Here is an 11,841-nt window from a genome sequence, read left to right on the forward strand (position 1 = left end):
TGGTCCTGGTCCCGGTCCCAGTCCTGTTCCTGATCCTGGTCCTGGTCCTGGTGCTGGTCCTGGTCCCGGTCCCGCGTGCCTCCCACGGCAGAGCCCCCCGCAGCAGGAATTCCCCCAGACTCACAGACTGCCCACGACAGAAGCGCAGCCCTGGGGTGAGGATATAGCGAAAAGCCAAAACTCTGCGTTCTGGGGCCGGAGGGCTTCTGGGGCTGACGCACGGCCCCACGAGGCTCACCGGTGGAGCTGGGCAGGACTGCGACTGCCTCACCCGCGGGTTTTCTCTGGGTGCTGACAACCGAATTTCTGCGTCCTGGACAAGCTGGAGCTTCCCCGTGCCGCACAATCTGCTGGTGTTATTTCTCTCCTCTTTACATCTCCTCGTTGGTGCGTTACAGATGAGCCGCGAGCACGCTGTCATCTGGACTGGTTTCTGCCCTCCAGTAAGAGGGAATTAATCAGTGGTTTAATACAAAAAAAAAAAAAAAAGGAGGGGGGAGAGGAAGGGGGTGTTTTTTATCCCTGGCTTCCCGTGGGTGGAAAGAGGGCTGGTGGGGAAGGAGAGACCTGGATGGAAAGGTGTTCGCGGGGAGCCCCCGTCCTGGTGGCCCCCAGGGACTCCCCCAGCCCCTGGGATGAAGCTGCCGCCAGCCCCCAGCCCCGGGCTGAGAGCAGGAGATTATTGCAGCTCTCGAGCAGACACGTGTGTGGCTGTGTCCTACTTTTTGTGAGCAGAACCCAGCACAAAGGAGCCGTGATCGGGGTGAGCGCAGACCCAGCAGCTCGGCGCTCCCGGTGGTAAGGCTGGGAAGCAGTGCCAGGGTCACCGCCGGGGGGCTGGCACGTCACCAGGAGAAGTGGGAGAGGGGGTCTTCGTCGGCCCCCCTCTGCCCCAGTAGAAAAGCTTCTCCAGCCCCTTTTGTATCTGTCTGATGCAGCCATTTCGTCTCCTTCGGGGTCAGCAGCTGATCGCCTGCCAGCCCTCGGGAGGAGGCACCTGGCAGTCCCTGTCCCCTCCTTGTCCTCATCCCTGCTCCTGTGCTTGTCCTCGTCCCCATCACCACTCAGTCCTTCTGCTGTCCTTGTCCCATCCCCAGCCCATCGCCATCTCATCCCCATCGCCATCTCATCCCCATCGCCATCCCATCGCCATCCCATCGCCATCCCTATCCCATCCCCATCCCATCCCCATCCCAATCCCAATCCCATCCCCATCCCCATCCCAATCCCAATCCCAATCCCATCCCATCCCCATCCCGTCCCGATCCCTACCCCATTCCCATCCCCATCCCCATCCCTATCCCATCCCCATCCCACAGAGCGATGGGAGCCCCCCCAGCAGAAGTCACCTTGCTGCCTGGAGCAGCTCACCCCTGTCAAAAGGAAGGCATCAATCTCACCCTCATTACTAATTACTAATTAAAAGCCCTAAACCTCTGGGAGCAGAGGCGGGTCTCAGCTCTCCCCGGGGAAGGCACGGCGCTCTCCTTTTGGCACGTCTCACTGCGATCACCCGCCCCGGCTGGAACCACCTCCCCATCTCCCCGCAAGCTCACCGCAGCGGCCAAAGCCGGGTGCCCAAATTGAAAGAATCAATTAAAGCCATTTAATCACTGCTCGGAGCCAAAAGGGAGCTGGAGGAGCAGCGAGGCACCCCCCCATGCCCCCGCTCAGCCCGGAGGTGGATTTCCTGCCCGCGCTCCATTATCGCCCATCAATATCGCCGTTATTACCTAAAATGGGCCAAAACCTCAGCTCTGATGTCCCCGATCCGCGTGGTGCGGCGCAGCTCCTTGGTACAGGACCCGTCCGGGGGCTTAATGAAAATGTAAATCCCGGCACATTAATCACACAATTATTTCAGAGCCACGAGACAGGCGGTGGTAAACCTAATGAAGAAACAAAGTTAATCGGCGAACAGAAAAACATTCGCTAATCGTACAGATAGGCTGCGACAAAGAAATATCAGGCAATAATTTATTAAAGATCCCCAAACCTGCTCCTGCGGTTCTTAGTAACCCGGCGCTCCGGCTTCCAGGAAGCACCAGCTCGGTTTTATTAAGGCATTTGTTCTGCTTTAAGGTCTGCTGGGCACCGGAGAACGAAAAATATATTACTGTGCACGATGAATAATTGCATCAATTTAAAATAATAGGGCTGGGGACCGAACCCGTGTGTGTGGGTGACACCTAACGTCGGGAGTGACGCATCCGGGGCTTCATTATCAGAGGCTAGCGCCTTTCCGGCTCAGAAGTTAATTCTGATTCAGACATAAAAGTTGCAAAAAGACATAAACGCGGCCGCCGCCGGCATTTCTCTTCGCTCAGCGTGTTCAGAGCTCCTCGTCCAAACCTGCTAGGCTGGCACAATTCCTGTACGTGCGCGGCCGTCCTTCTCCCCAGCCTCGTTTCTGCTTCACCGGGCGAAGGAAGCTCTCCGAATTCCTCGCGGCAGCCTCGCGAGCACTGGCAGGGAGGCGAGAAGCAAGCCGAGGGCGTTTGCGTCCTGCATGAACAGCCCTGGTGGTAATTAGAGCAAGGCATCGTTAGGGATGGGGAGCAGGCAATGGGGTCACCCTGGGGATGTGGGAATATGATGGCCACGAGGAGGCCAGGATGGTGCCGAGGTCCTGCCTGTGTCCCCGTTAGGGCAGTGGGGACTCCAGGAGGTGGCAAACACACCCCAGGGACACCCCAAAATGCCCAGGGGGGGTCCCCTTTTTGCAGGGCATCCTTTGTGTTTGGGTTCCACTCGTGTGTCCCCACCTCCCTCTTTTTGTGTGTTCCCCACTAAGCCCGTGTTCCCCGCAGCGTGGCTAAGCGGTTTGCCAAAAGCCTCCTCGGTTCGGTTAACGAGTCCCCGTAAATTATTGCCTACGCAGGCCGCTTAATCCGGGAAAGGGAGCGCAACCCGCCGGCTGCTGCGGGGGCTTGGGGCAGCGTTCGGTGCCCGTCGGTGACAGCTGGGACCCGGGACCCCGCAGAAAGACACCCTCGAGGCCCGGGGAGGATTTCTGTCTCCCCCCATCCCAGCCTGTTGTTCATGAACCTGCCACCCCTGGAGATCTGGTGCCGAACGGGGCAGCACGAAGCAGCTCCAGACGCAGACCTGCGATGCCACGAGCGTCCCCCCTGCGGGGATGTCCCCAGCTGCCCCTTGTCCCAGCAAAAAGGGACACAAAGCCAGCGCCCAGCAGGGAGCACGGGCACACGGGGATGCTGCAGGGAGCACCCAGCCTGTCCCCAGCCTCACGGGGACATCTTGGACTGCGGTGAGCAGCACCTGGGGACCTGCCAGCCCCCAAAACCCTCCTCGTGTCCCCCCCCCCACCTCCTGGCAGGCAGCGAGGAGCGGATTTGCTGTGCCAGCACCGCATCCTGGACCAGGCAAGTTGCAGGCATGGGCTGGTGGGGGGGAATAATTGAATTTTTGGCTTCCTGGGTGCAAACTGCGGCTGGCTGCTGCTGCTCTGCAGCTCCTGCCTCGTTGGCATTCTCCAGCGGTGCCCGGAGCCGCTGCAGAGCGCTGAATTATTCAGCTGCAGCACGGCCCCTCTGCCGACGGAGCCAGCGAGCGTGGCCGGACGCAGCCGAGGCTTTTTGGAGCTCCCAGGGCCGTGCCCTGAGCCCAGCTGTAACAGATCCAGGGCAGCAGCTGCACCTCACCCTGATAAGCATCTGCCCAGCAAATAATAATTAAAAGCTGGAAAAAAAAAAAAAAAAGAAAAAAGAAAAGAAAAGAAAAAAAAGACAAGAGCTACATTAAAAATGGAACCGCTCTGGAGCAGCAAGCAGCCAGCAACCAAACCCACACCAAAGGAGCCGGACGTCCCCCCGGCAGTGAGGAGTTGAGGAGAAGGACAGAGCTGGGACATGGCACGTGGCAGCCCGGAGGTCAAGGTGGCCTTGGTGGCATCTCAGCGTGTGCCACATCGCCACCCCAGCGCTGCTAGCAGCGGTGCCAGCCACCCGCCGGGATTTATCGGGGTGCTGCCGTGATGGATGGCACACAAGGCTTGGAAATCAATCAAGACGAGTGTCTGCCAGGGCCCTGCAGTGGGGACGGCCAGCCAGGGCTGCTCCAAACCCACCGGTGACAGCAGGGAGACTGCACTGCCACCGTGTCACCCTCAGCCCTCCGAACTGCGAAGCTGCTGATTTATGCTGCGATGTTTTCTGAGCAAGCCAAATAAAACCACCGTGAATGGGGGATCTCGGGGGGGCAAAACAAATAAGATGATGGACGGAGGGAGCTGCTCTGCCAGTGGCACCGGCGGCGAGGTGCAAGAGCTGTCAGGGCACAGGGGCTGTGCTGCCGGGTGCCTGGGGGTGCAGGGGATGCCATGGGGCTCATTTTGCTTTGGTGACGCTGGGTACCGAGGACGAGCATGTGGCTGATGGCCCTGTCCTTGCTCCCTTCGCCCCGTGCAGGGTGCTGCCAGCCCCACCTAACGAGGACACCGGATCTCACAGCGCTGGCTCACCCTGAGGCTGCAGGACAGGGCCACGGGGTGGCCGATGCCATCCCCTTTGGCACCCCCGCGAGCACCTCCCTGCGCCGCCAGCCAATTACGCAGATGGCCAGGGCACAAGCGCCTTCCCCGGGTCATTTTTCAAACGATTAAATATAAAAAGGCCCAGGCGCAGCTCGTATTTCAGCGTTAATGTTGCTGCCAAATATTATCACGTCGACACCGGCTGTAAAACGGAAGCAATCAATAACCCCGGGGCTCGGGCTCCGGCACCGTGCAGCGGCCGGCCGGGGCAGCCTGCTCCCGGTCGTGCCTCTGGGTTTGGGACTGCCCCGTAGGATGCTCTTGTCCCTTTTGCTTTGCTTCTCCTTTGGCACAGGGTTCATGCTCTTTTCTTCATCTGTCTCCTTCCCAACAGGAGCGAAACCAGGCCAGCAGATTCCAAAATGAAGGCAGACAAAGGAAGACACTACCACATTTTCTGGGGGCCAGGCTGTGCTGCCGTGGCTGGCAGGGAAGGAATCAGTGATCCGGGCGAGCTGGGGGGGCTCAGGACCACCCCCCCGCTGCGGGCTCTCGCTGCCCTGAACAAACTCCAAGTCTTTGTCCGCCCGTTGCATAAGAAAACTGAGCTCATGTCTCCCTTTGAATGAATTATTCACACTTGGCTCCGTATGCACACATATTTAAAAGCCGCTGCTGTGGGAAACGATGTTCCTTTTTTTTCCAGACGTTGTTCCAGACGGTTCGGCTCGGACCATTCACCGAGGAACAATCTGGCACGGTCGTATTGTTGTTCCCTTTCTCCTAGCAGCGCGGACAGATGGGCAGAGGTGGAGGGGGGCGAGGAAGGGACCGGACCTCCTTGTCCCCAGCGCGCACCCGAGCGAGCGGCCCCGTGCAGGGAGCACGTCCCACACTCCCCACCTCCCCACGAGCGTCACTTGGCTTTGTCCTGAGGATCTTGTCCCTTGTCCTGGTGGGCGGTGAGGATGTACCCCACAAGGATAACAGATACGGACCCGCAGGTCGGGTGGGAAGAGCTTCCCCAGCCTCTAGGGCACCCTAAATCAGGATGGGTCCCAGCCTTGTCACGCAGCACGGAGCAGGAGCAAGGCCACCAAGCCCTGGAAACGATTCGAGCCCATCTGCTGGCCAAGCCTGGAGCAAAATCCTGTCCTTTGGGAGCGCAGCAAGGCCGAGGCTCCGGCTGTGCCATTGCCTCCTCCCTCTGGTCCCCGTCCCAGCTGGGGGTGACCCCCCCGGGCCGTGTCCCCGTGCCCAGCGGGTGGCTTTGCTGCAGCACCACAGCACAACGCCGACCTATTAGGGTGGCAGAGCTCCGCAGCAGGGTGCTGGGGTGCTGGCCAGCACCTTTTTTAATGAGCACGAGTCCCAGGGGGGCAGGCGGCAGCACCAATGTCCCCCATACCCCGGGGACATTGCTCCAGGTGGGATCCTGCCCCCAAGGGTCCCGGCTGCCCCCCAGGGCAAGCAGCATTTGTGTGGCACTTCTGAACCTTCTGGATTTAACGGGGACACGCTCCTTGTTAGCCTGGACAAACCACCCCGAAGCGATTCACTGTGGAGAGCTTTTCTGCAGCAATCAGGGTTTCCATGGCAGGGCTCTTATCAGGCAGATAACAATCGGCTATTCAGCCCTGCCTGGCTGGCCTTTAATTAATCACGCTGACCCTCGTCCCAGGGACAAAGCCAAGCGAAAGAGACACCCCTGAATTTCTTAGGCTCTCAGCTCCAGCCCACCCTGCCGATAAACCCCAGAGCTTCACCTCCGTGGCACTTCCCTCTGGCCCAGCAACAATCCCTTCTTTCAGCTTTTTATCAGCCGGAGCTTTTCTTCTTCTCGGGGTTTGGTGTCATCGAGACGAGCCTTTTCTTTCTTTCTTTTTTTTTTCTTTGACAGTTTCTGGAAGGATTTATCACAGCGCTGCCAGCAGTAAGGAGACTCCAGTTATCTGCACATCCCTGATGGAGCCAGAGAACCTGCTCGGCTCCGGTTTCCAACCTGCCCCAGGTGCCGTGTCCCGCTCCGTGCATCGCCGTGCTCCCTCCAGAGACATCTGCCCAACCCCAGATGCTCTCATTCATCTCTCCACATCCCCAAAAAGCACCCAAAAGGCCCTCCCTGTGCACTGCCGGCCCTTTGGGCTGAGCACACACAGCGGCTCTGCAGGTGTCCCGGTAGCAGTGGTGCCCGACGCAGCCCCCACGAGGTGCTCAGCTCCCGTCACCCCTCCTGCGAGGCCCAGGAGCCGTAACAAGCTGCTCTCAGCTAGCATTAACTCCACCGGGAGCACGCAGAGGTGCAATTTTTCCACCTCTGACTCAGCACAGCCGCAAGTTCCTCTTGCGGCCTCAATTTTAGCCTTGCTAAGGTTTCCCCCGTCAGAATTTTCCCTTACCCCTCGCTTGCTTCCAGCCAAGCCAGCCCCACCTGCAGCTGGCTGCTGCCCTCCAAACCTGGCTCGAGCTCAGAGAGCTTTTTAATCTGGGCTGGAATCGAACCCAAACCCGAACCCAGGTGGCTGTGGCTGTTTCGAGCTCGCCCAAGCCCGTGTCCTGCGAGCAGGCGGAGCTGCTGAGCCCAGGGCTGACGCTGTCCAGGACCCATGCAGCGAGGAAGACCAGACCTGCACGCACGTTGCTAATTAAATGCCACTTTTGCCCAGCAATTTGGTGACGCAGGCATCACCAGCCCACCCCGGGGGAGGAGCAGCCCCCCAGATCCCCCCCCCCGGCTGGCAGAAACACAGCAGGGCTCAGCACATTTGTTAGCTGAAAGCCGCAGACAGGTACACGTTGTGGGGCCTCTGCCTGTACAAGGAAATCAGCATTACGCCCCATTAATATTCAAACCGTGATTAATCAAAGGACTCCTCTCCCTGCTCCCATTGTGCTTGCTGCTCGCCTGCACATCCTTTACTTCTGTTTAAGTGCAAGCAGAGTCAATTGGAACCGGGGATTTATGGTGGCTGCCAAGCACTCCGCTCCCCGATGGCAATAAGTTATATTCCCATTATGCAGCATGCAATAAAAAGGGGATGATATTTATTCTCGGGATTTTTGTTTTCCCAAGGAAGTCCCCAGGACTCACACAGCTGCTAAATCGCCTCCCCGTATTTTGCAGGTGCTGCCACTTCCCACCCAGCGCCTTCCCCGGCCTCTCCCGCTCGGGGCCAGCACCACGCCAGGGAAGAAGAGCAGAAGAAACCATCAGCACCAGGAGAAACCATCAGCTTCAAGCCACGTGCAAGGGCCCGCAGGGCTCAACCCACCACTGAGCATGTCAGTAATGGACTTAGATTTAAGAGAATAAAAATGCTGGGGGGCTGTGGAGGTGCAGAGTTCCTCCTTCGGGCTTTCTGCTCTCTCCGACCCCCTGGCAGATGTCTCCAGCCCCACACCACTCAGCAACAGCCCCGCGTTGGGCCAGCAGCCCCGGGGAGGTGCTAGCCACAGCTCTGTGCAGCCGAGTGAAAGAGCAGCGGTTTATTTTTAGGCTGGGGCACCGATGGCATGAAAGCCATTGATCCGAGCTCATAATTACATCGTTATCTGTGCCCGACGAGATAAAGAGATCCCTGGCTGCGGGATTTTGAAAAGCTGGGCTTGGAAGTGGATAGAAAAGGGATTTGTTTATTGTAGCTTCTCTATTTTTAAGTGGGGTATTGCAAAGTAAAAGTTTGCTTTTATTTATTTTCTTTTTTTTTTTTTGGTCCTGGGAAGAAGGAAATCCTGTCCATGGGAAGGCTGGGGACGGGGGTGAGATACGAGCAGCCCTGGGAGGATCACGGCCCCGTGTGCTGAAGGGAGGGAGCTGGGGTGCTCAGGAATCGCCCTGCAGCAAGCAGGGACCCTCGGGACCTCTCTGCACAAACCCCAGGGGAGCCCTGGGGCTGTCCACAGCCTTACGTGGCTCCCACCACCTCGCCCTTGCTTGCTGCTCATGAGTCCCCGAGAAAATAATGCAGGGCACACGCCGCCTGCTCCAGCAGAAGGGCAAGAGCCCGGTTGGGTCTCCGAGACCAGCCAGGGCTCCTCTTCCACGCCAAGTGCTTGGTGTGCCTGCTGTCACCCGTGCTTTACAGCCCTCTCAATGAGGAGCAAATCGGTATTGATTTCAGAACAACTAGAGCTGTAAATTACTGGTCATGACTGGCTCGGCCAGTACGGAGATGAGGATCTATCGATCACCGCGAGGGTCTAAATCTAATTAGCACGCAAGGAAGCTCGCTGGAGCAGCAGAACCATTCAGAGGTCTCGCGATGTAATTAAAACGGCCAAGCTACCTACAAAAGCAGGACATGCAAATAACGGTCCCGACTGAGCACGATTCCCAACCCGAGGGCTTCGTTTTCAGAGAGGCTGAGAAGAAAATGGGAGCAGAAATATCGATCGGGGGGACAAAGGAGCCTCTTTTACCCCCCAGATGTGTCTCTCCCTCTCTTTCGGAGCCCTTTCCGTTCGGGACTCCACAGCTGGTGAGGGATCACAGGCGGGATCCCAGCGCCAGGGCGCGGGGACCCTCGCTGGGTGCCCACCAGGGGGGACGCGGGGTGGCCACGGCACAGCCGCGATGCACAGCGGGCGAGCACGGGGAGGAGAAAGCACAAAGTTCTCGAGCTGGAAAACCAAAGATAGAAAAAAGGAAGCGACGACGCAGTTTTGGGAACGCTAGACATCTCCAGGAACTGGTTTTCGGGTGACAAAGGGCTGCCTGTTTCCTGCCGCTAGAGGTTTGGAAGAGAACAAGCAAGAGAAAAAGGGGAACTCTGCTGGCCCCGCTGCACAGCGGTCACGGGGACGGAGCTTTGCTCTTCGTCCTGCCACAGCCACATGCTGACAGCCTCGGGGTTGCTGGAAAATAACCCGATTCCAGCTTTTTGAGCAGCTGGAGTGCTCCGTGCTCCCAGTCCCACAAAGGCAGGGCAGCTCCTTCTGCAGCTCACCGGGAGCTAATGCCATTTTTCCCCTTTTCCTGTGAGTTTGCCCCCAAAGAGGAGATAACCTCAGACATTTTTCCTGCCAGTGTGTATGAGAGCACGAGGAGCCCCAGAGAGCTCAGGGTCCTCATTAGGAGCAGCTCATGCAGCCAGCACTGCGCCTCAGTGTTAAATAAAAGGTAAAAACTATAACTATAACTATAAATATAAAAATATAAATATAAATATATTTTTTTCTGCTCCCTGCTGCTGGGTTTTAGCCAGACAATAAAAGGGGAAGGGGGCACTACCAGGGCAAGCATCCCTGTGCCGTGCCATGCGTGGAGCAGCACTGACACCTGCTGCTGGCTCTGGATATCGGCACCAGCTCCTGGCTCCGTCCCCCCGAGCTCTTTTTTGGGTGCACGCAGGAGCCGGGTGCCCCCAAGGGGACCACCCCACGTCCCCCTGCCCAGGGCTGGGGCATGGCCCTGGCTCGCCGGCACCCCACAGGCTGACACCGCACCGGTGTGCCCCGCTCCCCATGGTTTGGGCTGCTGGAAACCCAGCCTAAAAATGCCCCAAAAAAGAGAAAAAAAAAATTAAAAAATTGCTAGGGTAGCACAGCGGGCAGAGGGCAGGTGCCGCTCACGGGCAGCACCCATTGCACTCGCACCCACCGAGGCACAGAGCGAGCCCACGGGTGTCTCAGCCTTGTGCCAAGGGGTGATGCCCACCAGTCACCCCGGCTTTTAACCCAGTCTCACCAAAACCCACAGCAGCCCCACTGCACCCTCGGGTGGGCAAAACCACGCTGTGAAATGCTGTGAGCCCCCCGTCCTGCCGTGCTGCTCCTCGCCACCTCTCAGCCCCCCCCCGACCACCCCAGCCAGGTCCCATTCCCACGGGGAACAAAAAGGAGCCAAGAAACTTCACTTTTTTTTTCTTTTCCAATAGTCTCACTTTATTAGATACCACATCAAGAGAGGATGTTGTGCTGCATGCAGCGGAAGACTGGAGTATTTCTAGTTCCTGTGTAACATTTTCTCTTTCTGTTAATATTTGTAAACTGATATTTTGCTGTAAAATCACTGCATGCGAGTTGGAATGCAAACAGCAGTAGAAGAGGCTCCTTTTTTTTTTTTTTTTTTTTTTTTTTTTTTTTTTTTAATATACCATTCCCAATCCATATGTGCATGCTCTATTTACAACGAAAAGAAGTCATTCAGGGCAGGAATCACGATCGGGAAAACTCAGAGGAAGGTGGCAGTGGCAGAGGAGGGCGCTTTGCACAACACTGCGGAGGGGAGCAGCAAGTTGCACCTCATGTCATGGGTGCAGACGGATGGCTGGAGCTGCGGTTGTCTGAAGGCAAAGCAGAGCACATGGCTACGGGCCACGGGAGGAAGCTACCCCAGTGAAAGCAACCCTAATTTAATAGTTCTGCACACACGGAGGGGGCTGGGCTGTGCACAGCTGGGATAAATGAAGTGCTTAGAGCTTTGTTTTCTTTTTAAAGGTGGTTTTGTCCCCAGGCAGACGTCTCCCCATCATGGCTCAGAATCACACTGTGCCCACCTGAAGGGATCATGCAGCACCCTGCAGCCACTCCACTGTGCAGAGCACCGTGAGCACCCTGCACGGCTTCCAGCACAGGGAAACGACCCCAAAAATGGGATTGCTTCACCTGGGTCTTCTGCAGAGCCTGCTCGGAGGGAAACCTAGCTCGGGGCCTCCAGGACGTGGCACTTCCCCGTGCAGAGCCTACTGCACGCAGGGAAGGCAGAGACATCCTCATCAAAGCATCCTCTCCCATCACAAGGAGGGAGCAGGGGGTAGCCCCCTGCTAGCCCCCGGTGGTTAAGGACATTAAGGAGTCAGTGCTCTCGGTTACACCCCACACCTGCATCCTAAAAGCAGAAATGAAGCACGCTGCACAGAGGACAAGGACGCCCCATAAAGAGCTCAACGATGCTGTGAACGTGGAATGCCCGTGGAGAGGCTTTTTCAGGGGAGCGATCATTTCCTGCTGTTTAGGGCTCCTAAAATAAATTAAATACACGAGGAAGAAAGGCAAGGAAGGGGGTGGTTGGTGCTGGAGAGGTGGTCGCAGAGAGCACTTTGGGGTATGCCATGTGGGGAAGCACCATGAAGATGCTCACTGCAAGTACCTACAGGGGGATGAATTCCCTGGGGGAACCATGTAAAAATAAATAAGCCAATAAATAAAACCGAGCATAGGAAAACGAGCCAAACAAGTGAAAAGAAAGCTCCGCAGCACAGCCGGATTCAGACCACAGCACAGGCTACAGCAGCGAGTTGCGAGGGGTTTGGGGTCGGGTGCTGTGCAGCACACGCGGCTCGGGGCTGACCACCAGCGTCCCAGCGGTGCTCACGGGGACATTGCTGCGCTCGAGGCTGGCCAGA

The 11,841-nt window shown here is 57.5% G+C and overlaps 2 long non-coding RNA genes across 2 annotated transcripts in view; one reads left to right on the forward strand and one right to left on the reverse strand.

Moving 5' to 3' along the window:
• The window catches only part of LOC118174900, a 15,391-nt gene extending 3,802 nt beyond the window's left edge, over positions 1 to 11,589 (forward strand). Inside the window, exon 3 of the long non-coding RNA XR_004754799.1 lies at positions 11,452 to 11,589. This is a non-coding gene — a long non-coding RNA (uncharacterized LOC118174900). The remainder of the gene's footprint in view (positions 1 to 11,451) is intronic.
• Positions 10,351 to 11,220, reverse strand: LOC118174899. The gene is made up of 2 exons (XR_004754798.1): positions 11,057 to 11,220; positions 10,351 to 10,970 (listed from the first exon to the last, which is right to left on the reverse strand). It is a non-coding gene; the product is annotated as an uncharacterized LOC118174899 (long non-coding RNA).
• Positions 11,590 to 11,841: the final 252 nt, after the last annotated feature.

The sequence above is a fragment of the Oxyura jamaicensis genome, chromosome 15 (assembly GCF_011077185.1).
Source record: "Oxyura jamaicensis isolate SHBP4307 breed ruddy duck chromosome 15, BPBGC_Ojam_1.0, whole genome shotgun sequence".
Taxonomy (NCBI): Eukaryota; Metazoa; Chordata; class Aves; order Anseriformes; family Anatidae; genus Oxyura; species Oxyura jamaicensis.